At 43.4% G+C, this 14,240-nt stretch overlaps 1 long non-coding RNA gene across 1 annotated transcript in view; it reads left to right on the top strand.

Annotated features, from left to right (window-relative positions):
* Positions 1 to 13,791, top strand: part of LOC126419336 (uncharacterized) — a 343,168-nt gene extending 329,377 nt beyond the window's left edge. The window contains exon 3 of the long non-coding RNA XR_007575967.1: positions 13,699 to 13,791. This is a non-coding gene — a long non-coding RNA (uncharacterized LOC126419336). The remainder of the gene's footprint in view (positions 1 to 13,698) is intronic.
* The last annotated feature ends 449 nt before the right edge of the window (positions 13,792 to 14,240 follow it).

The raw sequence follows: 14,240 nt of genomic DNA, 5'->3' as shown, positions 1-14,240 counted from the left end.
AACGTACTAAACGAATGGGCGCTGCGGGTATAGCAGACTAGGATTTCTTGCTCAATTATCAGCAAGACAGTTATTTTTTTAGAGTTACTGGTTTCCTCAGTTAACTATTTGCCTCAGCAACTCTAATAAAAGCTGCTGAACTCTTATTTAATGAGGTTATCTTGCGCCATTAATTTTTGACCAGACAGCCTACTGAAAACATCGTACAGAAAAATTTGAGACTTCGGGGATGAACCGAGGCCGCAGCTACAAGTATTATTCTAAATTACTTAGCCCTCTCAATGGTGTGAGTACATTATGAGAAAGTATAAGGAAACTATATGTTTAGTAGCAAATCCAGTGTTGCCAGAAATGTGTTTATTTGGTGCAGATTCCAGCCTCTTAGCCCGGTAATATTACTGTGAAGTGGTGTGTATTCGCTGTTCTTGGTACCTGTTTTGGGAACTCGTTAGCTGAGTATGTTTGATTTGCTAATAAACAAAATACTTAGCAGTATGCGCTTTCAATGTTGATACGGTGGTAATAACAAGTACAGATTAATCAGAATTTCAGAAACACCCTTTGTAACAAATGCATATGTTACTGCGGTAAGGGGTTGCTGATACTTGATCATGCAACTAGAAGACCTTAACTATTGGAATGTAATAATGACTGAAGATGAGAAATTGTCATTTTATAAATTTCTTGATGCAGTCGCAGATGTCAACGATTTCCAAGCAAAATGGACAAATTTAAATTATATCTGTCTTTGAATTGTTAAAGGTGACAGTGAACTTTATATGCTATGGCTTGGAAGTAATATTTACTGGGATGCGAAAAGTAATCAAGACAGAAATATCAGCGCTAGATCCGCAATCAAAATTCCTGAGAAGACTTCAGGATGAAGCATATTTCATTACTGGGCTGTTTGCCGTTGCACGAACAGGAATTCTTGCTGAAGAAGAAGCACAGTCGTTTGCATCTCAGAGACAATAAAGGGATGGCAGCATGTGATTCTGCAGACGATGCTGTGTAGACTACAATGGGCAGTGTCGGGGAGAAATCCTTGGAGGCAGAAAACTGTCTGACGCCACGCATGGGCGTTAATAACAGGTTTTCTCTCTCATAAGCCGGCACCTGTGTTTATTCAGTCATTTGTGAGAGGGGCGTAAATAAATACGGGGAAAAAGAGCTGAGGGCTGTTCTCGGAGACAGAACAAATACACCCGGGCCGTTTTGGGCATAACTGCAATGTGTAACTTAGCTGTTGTCTCGACAGCTGTAAGGGGAACGCCGAGACCTCGTGACCCTGGCGGAGATTCTAATGACAGACGGGCGCTAGGTTCCGCTTCACCGACTGCCTTCTGCATCCAGCCCATCCACCGACTAACGCCTCCTTTCTTTGTTCCTCTCACACGCGCGTGCGCGATGTGTGTATCGCGTCTGCGTTGGTGGATGGGTTACTGTACAGTTGTGTCGAAATATCTCTGATAAGCAGCTGATTGATGATATTCGTTAATTTACTGTGCACATTAACAAATATGAACGATGAAATGTTGGAGGTATTGTACAAACTCGGATACGATACAGAACGTAGCTTGCCGGGTTAATAACTGATTATCAGCTAGTAATAAAACGAATCCACGTAGAATAGCAGTGATGCAAGGTAAATAGAAACGCAAGGCACTGATAAGGCAAAGGAACAGTATATGAGGAGTAACTGAGATGATGGAAGAACTGGAAAGAAATGAACCTACATCATTGATTACAGCTGTACGCAGGACATTAATCGAAACGTGAAAACCTGCTGCTTCAAGAAGTCATCTGTTACCTGAAGTATCTTCTTATGACAGAAGCACCAATGCGGAAAATTGTTCCATCGCAACCTCTAAACGTTCATTGTAACATTCTCCGTGCGTCTTTTAATAATACTTGTGATTCAATATGTGGATTTTATAAATATAAATGAGTCTTTGGAGTGACCTGTTTCAAGAAAATCTTGGCTTGCAGTCCGCGTAACTTCGAATAAAACACTCGAGTTTTTCGATAGCTGTCTCCGCCATTGCCATCAGGGATTAGTCACTGATTTTAAGTGGCGAGAGTACGCCGCGGTGGTCGCGCGGTTCTAGGCGCTCAGTCCGGAACCGTGCGACTGCTACGGTCGCAGGTTCGAATCCTGCCTCGGGCATGGATGTGTGTGATGTCCTTAGGTTAGTTACCCGTGAGCTTGTCTTCGCCTCGCTGTAAATGTGTCAAGGAACTGTTCACCTGGCAGATGACGGATTCGCCCCCTCCCATCGGCGTGATGAAGAAAGTTCAAATGGCTCTGAGCACTATGGGACTCAACTGCTGAGGTCGTTAGTCCCCTAGAACTTAGAACTAGTTAAACCTAACTAACCTAAGGACATCACAAACATCCATGCCCGAGGCAGGATTCGAACCTGCGACCGTAGCGGTCTTGCGGTTCCAGACTGCAGCGCCTTTGACCGCACGGCCACTTCGGCCGGCCATGAAGAAAGTATCGGGATTCATCAGACCATGCAGCGCTCTGTCATTGCGCCAAGGTCCAGTGCAGATGGTCACGTGCCTATTTCTGTCGTAGTGGCCGATGTCGTAGCGTTAAGTTGGCACATCCATGGGTCGTCGGCTGCGGAGGGTCTTCGTTAGCAGTGTTCGGTGCACTGTGTGATGTTGGTTCCACCACAGTTCGCCGCCTGTTTTGTTTTACCAGTCTGCCCAACCTACGAAGTCCGACGTCTGTAATAAGGGTTGGCCGCCCAACCCTACGACTTCTGGACGTGGTTTCACCTTGGTTTCTCTAAGCATTGAAGACACTCATCACAGCACTCCTCGAACACCCGACAAGACGTCCAGTTTCCAAAATGCTCGTGCCGAGCCTCCGGGCTATCACAATCTGCCCTCGGTGAAACTCAGATAGGTCGCGCGCCTTCCTCATTATACACACGGACAGCACGCACACTGATACAACATGCACCTTGCGTGTGTCTGACTAGCAGTCATTCTTCCCCAGGTGGCGCTGCTTTCGCCTGGACGCGTTTTTATCAATAGGTTGTCGGTGGTCATAATGTTATGGCCGATCAGTGTATCTAAATGTACAAATGGCAGCGGATTTCCAGATGACGTTTGTGTGACTACTTCTCATCAACAACATAACTTTGGTAGCTCCTAATAAGTGTATCACAATTTATTGGATGTGTGTTTCATCTTGAATTTGCTTATGATTTTTTCTTCTTGGCTACTGTCTTAGACTGACGCGTTTTTATTCCAACCATCATTGCTGCTCGCAGTGCTTTCTAGACTACGGATATACATTTGTTAGAACTGAATAAAATAGAGAACTGTAAGCCTACAATTGTCCGCAGCTCGTGGTCTTGAGGTAGCGTTCTGGATTCCCAAGCACGGGGTTCCGGGTTCAATTCCCGGCGGTGTCAGGGATTTTTCCTGCCTCGGGATGACTGAGTGTTGTTGTGTCATCTTCATCATCATCATCATTCATCCTCATTACGGTCGGAGGAAGGCAATGGCGAACCACCTCCGCTAGGACGTTGCCAGGTACGGCGGTGAGGGTCTCGCGCATCGTCCACTACGCTCCTCGGAGTATGGGACCTCATCATCATCATCAAGTCTAAGATTATACATCGAATTTAAGTCATGGGACATGATATTATAGGGGACGGGGAATGTGAGCGTGCATGGTTTGGTTAAACTATGATCGTCCTAGGTTAATCCAGTAGACATTTGGGCACACGTGTGGCATTCATACAGGTCTTGACATTAGAAACAAATATCTATAAATACAAGAACGCTATAAGTTCTCTCTTTCAACTTGCACCCTGAGCCAGTCCATACAGTAATCTTTCTCTTTGAAATCATAAAATAATCTTCCTAATGTATGGCAGAGATATTGCAGATAAAAACTTCGTGACGTTCGATTCAGCAGCCTGCGAGACGGTTTAACACACTGATCCATATTTTGGCAGAAGTGAAACTCAAATACCCTCTGGCCACTATACTTATCTCTAAATCCCTTTGGCGAAGAACGAACGTGTTTCTCAAACAGCCCTTTGGTACTTCCTTACCTCATCACTGCCCAGTTAGGGTGATGTGTCCATTTCTGACCTTTCTTCTACCTTCTAGACTTTTTAAACGAAATGTCTTTCAGCTACAGCAAACAACATCAGCCCTCAACACGTTGGTTGCATCAATACCAGTGCGGATCCTGATGGGATACAGTTTTAGGTAAAATGCTCTGTTTCATTGATTATGCTAACGGCTCACGTCAGTTAATCATTCTCTTACAGTGGAATAACAGTGCGGCGATGAGTCTGTCGCAGTGCGGCAGCCCGAAGTGTTGTTTAGAGGAGGAGGAGGGGGAGGGGGAGGAGGAGGATTAGATTAGTATTTAACGTCCGGTCGACAACGAGGTCATTAGAGACGGGGCCCAAGATCGGATTATGGAAGGATGGAGGAGGAAATCGGCCGTGCCCTTTCAAAGGAACCATTCCGTCATTTGCCTGAAGCGGTTTAGGGAAATCACGGGAAACTCAAATCAGGATGGCCGGACGCGGGTTTGATCCCTCGCCCTTCCTAATGCGAGCCCAGTGTATAGCCACTGCGCCACCTCGCTCGATAACTGTTGTGTACAGATCCATCCATTATCTTCCGTCTTCTTCACGAGGCAAATTCAGGTTAATGAGTGAAGAAGCCGGTCGTTGTAACCGAGCGGTTCTAGGTGTTTCAGTCCGGAACCACGCTGCTGCTAGGGTCGCAGGTTCGAATCCTGCCCGGGGCATGGATGTGTGTGATGTCCTTAGGTTAGTTAGGTTTAGGGGACTGATGACATCAGATGTTAAGTCCCATAGTGCTCAGGAGCCATTTGAACCATTTTTTGAGTGCCGAAACTATTCTTCCGTCACTGCAAAAGATAGTTGTTAAAGATATTTTATCTTTCTTTAAATCTTATTCCTGCTTCTCTTCTCTGTCCTCAGCCCATTACTATTATAGCCCTAATGTTGAAACTACGTAAGGGGTCCTGGCTTGCTAGCTCAGCCAGTTTATGTTGAACGAGACTTTTTCGTATCACTTTCTACCGTCGTAGGTTAATATTCTCCTTTTTTATACTCCAGAACTATCTTTCCCTCCCCATTTTCGCGTGTCGTCTATAGTTCTCGTTTCGACTGCCCTTACCCTATGGAGAAAGCAAAGATGTTGCCAACAACGCAGATGCCAGTCATTTCTCATAGTAGCTGTTGTTTTCACGCTTCTCTCCACGTGACCAACCGTGGAAACTCCCGCTGCTGTTGTAATTAATATCAGAATAGCAGTCAACACAGACAATTTCCTTAACGTTCACTTCGCCGGGAGCAGTCACCGCATTAATCACGCTTGGCTGTGTACCATAATCGCTGCCATTCCCAAGTAATTAGGACTAATTAATATAGTAATTACTTGTAATTATTGGTGTGGCGTGTGGAGCCGTCATCAGTCACGATGTAATTAACGTAATCGTGCCTCGGGGCAGGGTGAGGCGAGGGACGATGTAGTTAGCCACCCTTATTGCCGCATTCGTCAGCTGTGATGTCTGCCAGGTAATGGTGTTCCAGAAGAAAAACGTGGTGCCGCCGCATCATCAGCGGCTATGTGCCACTGGGAAGTAATTTGCAGAATCATGCTGAAATCTTTTAATCTCCGTGAATCACCCGAAGAAGGAATGGCTCTGAGCACTATGGGACTCAACTGCTGTGGTCATAAGTCCCCTAGAACTTAGAACTACTTAAACCTAACTAACCTAAGGACAGCACGCAACACCCAGCCATCACGAGGCAGAGAAAATCCCTGACCCCCCGAAGAAGGAGATGGGAGCTGTGTCACAAAGATGAGGACGTTTCGCCTATACCCTAGAAACTTGCAGGTACTATTTCTCCGGAAACACGAAATTCCTATCCAGTCAATCGACACTTATTACTGCTTGTCAAAGGTAAACCGCTCCTTCAAAGTTTGCTCTTGTTCCACCTCTGCAACATGACGAAACGTAACAGATGTTTAGAACGGAATTCGTTAACAGTAACTCGGTCGAGATTTTTTACATCTAAAATCCGCGTTTTGTACCATGTATGTGGTACACAGTGATTGTTCATGTATTTTTTCTTAACAGTTGGGAGTTTTATGGCATCCAGATGCAAGCTTTGTCATTCTCTTTACTTGATTAATGCGTCTGTTACGAGGGCATGCAGGAAAGTAATGCCTCAGAGATTTTTATTCTGTTCTCATTATCGGTTGAGGCATTTTATACCATGCATATTACTCGGTCGACTTTCCTCTTCACTGAAACAAGTTGCAACCGTCGTTTGCCGCTATAGGACCCCGAATTGTAGCGGGTAACATGGCGGTGTGTAAAGTAACTACGTCGGCGCGTTAGAAACAGCGTGCTGCAGTCGAGTTTCTAACCATAGAGAACGTACCTCTAGTTGAAATCCTTAGAAGAACGAAAGATGTGTACGGTGATGATTGTATCGACACTAGTAATGTGCGACGTTGGGTTCTTCCCGCTCGTAATGAAGGTAGCGTCAACGCGTGAGACAGTACTCGGAGTGGACGTTGCATACTACAACCGACGAGACTTATTGGAATCAAGTTGGTGAACACATCAGACAATCATTGGATAACACAGACGCAGGACTCAGGTGCCGGCCGCTGTGGCCGAGCAGTTCTAGGCGCTTCAGTTCGGAACCGCGCTGCTGCTACGGTCGCAGTTTCGAATCCTGCCTCGGGGGGCCTGGATGTGTGTTATGTCCTTAGGTTCGTTAGGTTTAAGTAGTTCTAAGTCTAGGTGACTGATGACCTCAGATGTCAAGTCCCATAGTGCTTAGAGCAGAAGTTCCCAAACATTTGTTTGTCACGCCCCCCTTCTACCGAAAAGAAAACTTCCGTGCCCCCCCCCCCCCTAAAAAAATATAGAGATTTTTATTAATTATCAAGAAACTATTGAAAAATTTGTGATGGTGACGTCATGTAACATGGTGGGCTGTTAATGTATCGAGTCGCAGTTATTACGTCATCAGTCTAGTATAGTGATTATAAGCCACTTCTAAAGAAAGTCCTTGGTAAACAAGGAAAAATATTTGCGACCCTTGCAGATTAGTGGATGCGGGCCATTATTTTAAGTTGAGTGTAGCTTATTACTTTCACTCATTATCAAAAATAGTCGCTCGGTCACGGTGTTAACGAACATCACTGATCTGTACGCCTATAGCGCTCCCCATTGTCATTGCGCATAGGTTGGCATTTATGTCAACGACGACAGTTACCGAACGGGGACAAAGGCCCAGTTCCCAGAACCAGACAAAAAATAAAAAATAAGTTTTACGAAATAATTTTGCAGACTACACAGAACTTTAAAAAATATGAATAAAACAACTTCCTTACCTTGATTACATTCTCTTGATGCACACCATTTCTTCACCAGTATACGATTTTAGGACTACTATTCGCTCGCCATATCTAGGATAAACTTTCGCTGTGTCTTCATCCAGAAGAAATACTATTATTAGTTGAAATAACATACCACACGTAACATCAGAATCCATAAGGATCACACGCAGTATCTATATTTAAATCAGATCCACTATGTTTATTTTATATTGTTTCTTCGAAGTAGTTTTTTATAATTTTGCAGTATTACCTACATGTAAGGAAAATAACAAGTTCTCTTATAATGTGACGTATTTATTATAAAAATATTATTTCCACACACATATGGGTAGAAAAAAAAAATCAATGTGAAGAATGACCTTGCATATTTTTTATAAGTTTTTGAATTCTTGGCTGAATAGTGGAAACTGCGCAACGTAAATCATTGGCAATACTGAGTTTGCTTCTAAGCTTATTTTTTATCGCCACTACCGCTGAAAATGCTCTTTCGCACAAATAAGTGCTTTAAAATGGTAAATACAGTTTCAGTGCTTGTTCTGCTGTGCTGGGATACACCGTGAGATATTTCACCGAAAATACAGGCTTATCCATCTTCTCAAAGTTATACTTCGCTGCAGAATCATTTTTAATTTCTAAGACTTCGTCTTGTAGTCTGTCTGGCAACACATCCACGTCAACGTGAAATGGATCCGTCGCTAACCTATAATAAATTTTATCATCACAACTGTTAGGGAAGTATCGTTCGAATTCATCAATGAGGTGCTCCAAATGGTTCGATATTTTACTCTTAGTATCAGTATCCTTAAAATCGTTTTGAAATCGGGCTTCTTCCAGGATTCCAAACAATCTGGGAATGCAGGAATAATTGCAGGCTAAAATTTTACGTTTCCATAGTTGCAACTTATCAGTAAACGCTTTGATGGCATCCCGATGAAAAATTATGTTTGACTCTCCACCTTGTAATTTCAAATTCAATGTGTTTAAGACTCGAAAATATCTGACAGATAAGCCAATGCAACATGAACACTGGGCTTTCTAAATTCCACAGACAATTTAGTTTGTATGTTATTTTCCAAAAACTGCATCACTTCGTCTCGAAGTTCAAATAATCTTCCTAGCATATTTCCTTTTGAGAGCCAGCGTACTTCTGTATGAAATAAAAGTGTTTTATACTCTGGTCCCAAGTCTTCACAAAGAGTCGTAAATAACCTGGAATTTAACGCACTCTTTTTTAATATGATTCACGATTTTGATGCACAATTTCTTATATGATTCACGATTTTGATGCACAATTTCAAGACATCATTGAGTTCCTTTGGAAGTGTCTTAGCTGCCAATGCTTGACGGTGTATTACACAGTGGATAACAGTAACACTAGGGTTTTTTTCTCTGACCATCTGCACGAATCCTGATCGACATCCAAGCATTGATGGGGCGCTGTCTGTGCATACGCCTATCACTTTCTGCCGTGATAACTCATTTTTATAAAGGAATTCAGAGACGGCTGCCATTATGTGAATTGCTTTTGAAGTTGTCTTTAACTCTGTAGAAAACAGCAACTCTTCTTTAATTGCTTCATTTTCTATATAGCGAACGAAAGCTAGCAGTTGGCAACAATTCGCAACATCGGTACTCTCGTCTAAGTGTATTGCGAAAAACTGCGATTGTTTGACGGCCGTAACTAATTGATTTTGTATGTCTTCGGCCATATCATCAATCCGACGTTTCACAGTATTGTCAGAAAACGGTATTTGTGAAACTTTTTGTTTGCTTTCTGACCCACGAACAATATCAGCAGCTTTCAACAAACAGGGTTTGACTAGTGTCTCTCCGATAATATGACTTTTCTTGGTCCTTGAAATAAGTAGCGATAACTCATACGAGGCTTCCAGTACCCTTTCTGATGTCTGAGCGAAGGATCCAGCAGTGTCCAACTTCATTCGTTTCAAATTATCAAATTTTGCAGCAAAAAATTGCTTCGGCTTCTCTTTCAATGCACCATGCTTTTCTCACAAATGGCGTTCCAGACGAGAAGGTCTCATGGAATCATTGCTCAATACCTCATAGCAAATAACACACTGCGGCTGGTCAACACCATTTTTTTGTATAGAAGCAAAACCGTATTTGATATAATCATAATTATATTTACGTTTTTTCACGACGCTCATGGTGAAGTAAAAAGAAAACAAGAAGTTAACAGTATAATTTCGCACTAACACTGATTTTACTGAGGCACAATTGTGAAAGATTCAACGCGATTTCAGCAAAATCCAATACATCAGATGTGTCAACAACTGCAAGCAACCAACTGAAATAAAGGAAAGCTACTGTCATCTGTCGGCACCTCAGATGACTGCCTGTGAGGAGTGGGGCGAAGAACGGGGAAGCCCAGCCGCAGCACAGGTAGTCAGTGCACTGTCTGCGACCTAGTGGCCGAGCAGGGATCTTGCTGGGAGAAATTTCATGGATACACCTCACACATCGCTGGAAACTGCACAGTGCCAAGCAGTTATCTCTGTACTCATACCACAAGAAGCCATTGTCGCAGCAAAGAACGTACACTAATTTCAAACGAAATTATGCCGTATTTCAAAAAGGCAGAAGAAAAGTAACTGATTTGTCAGATAAGTAATCCGAATGAAAGAGCTGTAGTACTGACCGTTCGAAAAAACAGAAAATAGCCTCACTAATGGACTTCATTCTGTACCTAGCTGGGTTATGTTTCATTGTTAGCAGTCACGACAATGTTTTCAGAACGGCGTGAAGTACTCTGCTCAGAACGAACACTTGTATTAATTTCGGATTCACGTCGTGCACATTTTTCTGGTGACAAAGGGCATGACCCTGGCGTCGAAATTACGAACCCGCCAGTTCATTTGAAGCGTATACAGTATATTAAAGTCACTGTAATCGCATCACATCCGCGGGTTGACAGGGTAATAAAACGGCATTTTTACAGTTACGCAGTATAAGTGATTATTACTCTGATGAACATAGCCTACTACCGCTAAAAGTTATAACATGATTACGTTCAGTTCATGTGTACAAATGTACGGAATAGTTAATACCAGACTTTTCAGTTTTCCTGTTATCAGAGGTAAGTTGTTTACAAATCTGATATATTAGAATTAACGCATATCGGCTTCGTAATTTTGAGAATATCTGTGTGTGACATTCTAAACGTGGCATTCTAAACGTGATCTTCAAAAGCTGTATGTTCTAGGATAGGTTATTGAGATAGGATAGCGGGAAGTGGGACGCCAAACGATTGCATTCAGCACCATAATCTATCATTAATACTGCACATTCATTTTTATTAAAATATCGATATTAAAAAGAAATATTAGGTTTATACCGCTAACTCCACCCGCGCCCCCCTTGCAACATCATCACGCCCCCCCCCCCCCAGGGTGGCGCCCCCCCCTCCCCCCCCCTCCCCAGTTTGGGAACCCCTGGCTTAAAGCCATTTGATTTGAACCAGCTTTTTCATCGTGGACAGCACCGAGACGTGCGGGAAGAGAGTCAATGAGGTTCTGGGAGATACTGACAAGGATGTGGAGCCATGACGACTGCAGTGCCATAGCCAGCTGCACTAGCTTTTTCGGTTGAGGATCTATAAGAGGAACAGTCTGATACAGGTGGTCCCACAGACTCTCGATTGGGTTTAAATCAGGGGAGTTTGGTGGTCGGGGGCTACCATGAACTCGTCATGGTATTCTTCAAAACACACACGTACTGAGAGCTGTGTGACACTTTGCATTGTCCTGCTGATAGATGCCATCGTCCCCAGGAAAAACACATAGCATAAAGGGGTGGACATGGTCCCCCAGGATAGATGCATATTTGTGTTGGTGTTTGCTTTCAGACATTTCACGCCGCACACGCCAAAGACCATCTGTTCGATGGAGCATAAAAACGTTGTTCATCTTTAAAGGCCACTTGTCGCCACTCAGTCCTGCTGCGATGCTGGCGTGCAAATTCCAGCCTTCGTCGCCGATGAACAGCAGTTAGCATGGGTGTATGAACAAGGGACCTGATACGGACGTCGTTCGCTGAACGGTCGTGATCGTTGGGGAGAGACTGTTGATAGCCCCTTGGTTCATATGAGAGGTCAATTGCTCAACGGTTGTACGTGTATACGCCCTTACAAATCTCTGCAGGCGTCGTTCACCTCTGCGATCCATGACCCGTGGTGCATTACAATTATCTCGGCGCTGTTTATGGATAGTGCCATTTTTCCATGCTCGGTATACTTCAATCATGGCGGCAGGTGAACAGTTTACAAACTTACCGATTTCCGAAATGCTTCCATCCTTGACTCGAAAGCCAATAATCATGCCCATTCTGATGTCAGATAAATCTCACCGTTTCCGGATTACGACAAAGACACACTTTATATGAACTTCACTGCTAGTGTTGCCACCTACCTTTTGTGAGTGGTTATTGCACGTTGATGTCCAACATACGCAGTGCGTACATTAATGAGACTGGACCGTATACTTAATAGAGTTCTCACTATTCACAGACGAGGTACAAGATACGTTTCCCCTGATAGCCGGTGAATGGGCTCCCGGCTACATACACAAGCGCAAGAAACACGATCGCGAAACATTCGAATGATGTGTCCGCCTGTAAGCTGTTCATTTGCTTAACTGTTGTTTGTTAACTTATTGGTTCTACGGCGGAGTATTTGTAGACAGCACTTTCCGACAACCGAGGTAAATATATCTCTGTAATAGTTACCACAATGTGTTCTCTGGCTCGAGGTTCAAATGGCTCTGAGCACTATGGGACTCAACTGCTGTGGTCATCAGTCCCCTAGAACTTGGAACTACTTAAACCTAACTAACCTAAGGACATCACACACATCCATGCCCGAGGCAGGATTCGAACCTGCGACCGTAGCAGTCGCACGGTTCCGGACTGCGTGCCTAGAACCGCGAGACCACCGCGGCCGCCATGTGTTCTCTGTCTGCGACTGCCACTCTTCAGTATGACCGACTCAACGCAGAGTATTATAATTAAAAGGGACCTTGGAATTGCCGGCCGCGGTGGTTTAGCGGTTCTAGGCGCTCAGTCCGGAGCCGCGCGACTGCTACGGTCGCAGGTTCGAATCCTGCGTCGGGCATGGATGTGTGTGATGTCCTTAGGTTAGTTAGGTTTACGTAATTCTAAGTTCTAGGGAACTGATGACCTCAGATGTTAAGTCCCATAGTGCTCAGAGCCATTTGAACCATTTTTTGGACCTTGGAATTGAACAGGTCAGCCTTGGGTTTACTGTAGCCTGAGCTCATGAAAATGACCCTAAGTCGATCTAAAGCTCTCTTAGATTACATGAACATACACTCTGTTCACAGCCTCATTTGAATTAAACTTGCACTTTGATATTCTGTTCGACCGCCGTAAAAACGAACTACTATCCCCTGTTGCACAATAATCGTCATCAAATAAGTATACCACCTCTGTCCACTCCTACAGGAGTCGCGCTCTGACTAATTTGTTTACTGTATGAATTTACGTGCCTTTTATGCAGGAGCCAGGAGCCAAAATCTCACCCCACTCCCTACTCGAAAGGGCATCCCCGTTCCGTTGGCCCTGCAGAGATTCGATACATCGTAGCGGTTTCGATATCTACAGGCTACAGACTTTGATATGGGATAACGCTTTTTCCATTCGTCGTTCAGCAGCGATATCACTCTATCTATACTATTTAAGCGACTATCCCGGGGCACGGAGTCCAAACCGTTGTAACTTGCTTATCTGACGGATTTCAGAGGAGAGAAGCGATTTTGAACATCTGTTATAAATTGTGACCGAATTTAAAACTTTAGAATTTCAGCATAATGTACTCATTAAGAGGTGTAATCTTACGTGAAAGGGCCAACACAGTTAGACAAATACAGTATTACAGTTACAAACTTTGTGTATGTCTGAGGCAGCGCAACTAACTGGCCACAAATACGCGACTCTGTTCATCCTATATTTGAGAATTAGAGCGCTTAGCGACTTTCAACAAGCGTTATACGTAATTTCAAGCCTTTTGTAAACTTTTTCTCGCTTACATGCTTAACATCAAACACTTAACACATTAACTCATTTGTAAGGTGATAAGTCTGAAGTTGTTACATACATGGGGTTCGAGTTTTCAAAGACTCGGAATTTTACTGGTTACTACTAAACGTCTTCCTCTTGGTGACAATTTTGTTGATTGCTATGTGCTATAAATAAGAAAGTGGCATAAACTTAAACTCTGTCCTCTTTTTCCAGGTGAGTCGTGCTGTCCTGATACAAGTTGTATTCAAACTTCGCTTATCTGACTACAGCAGCGGTAAGTACTGCAGTGCAACAGAATCTTCGAATAATTACCATTCTTGATAGTGTCCGGTGTGATACTACGGAAAACAGAAACTGCTATACCAATCGTGTTATACGGACATTTGCTATAGTGTCTGTTCCAGTCTGCATTTGTGGTTTACATCACAGAAAATAACGTTATTCTCTTCAATTGTCGAGCTCACATTAACGGTATATCCCTAACGCTTCACTTACTTGGTTGACCTCTCAGCAATTTCTGCCCTATGTTAGTCTAGAAAGTTCGGGAAATGGACCATTACTTAAATGTCAGCATATGTTAAAGAGGCGTATATTTTTTCTCGTCAAAGAAAGCGAAAGAGTGCCTTTTGGCTCCGTCTACGTAATTAACAAGAAAACAAGTCTCTCCGTTAAAATTTTAAAATGAGAGCAGTGAGTGACTTGCAATAAACTTTACATATAATTTCAGTTTCGTTTGTTCAGGCAGTAAAACTGCA

This window comes from Schistocerca serialis, chromosome 9, assembly GCF_023864345.2.
Source record: "Schistocerca serialis cubense isolate TAMUIC-IGC-003099 chromosome 9, iqSchSeri2.2, whole genome shotgun sequence".
Taxonomy (NCBI): domain Eukaryota; kingdom Metazoa; phylum Arthropoda; class Insecta; order Orthoptera; family Acrididae; genus Schistocerca; species Schistocerca serialis.
Note: the sequence above shows the minus strand (reverse complement) of the source record. Positions and strands in the feature narration are given on the sequence as shown.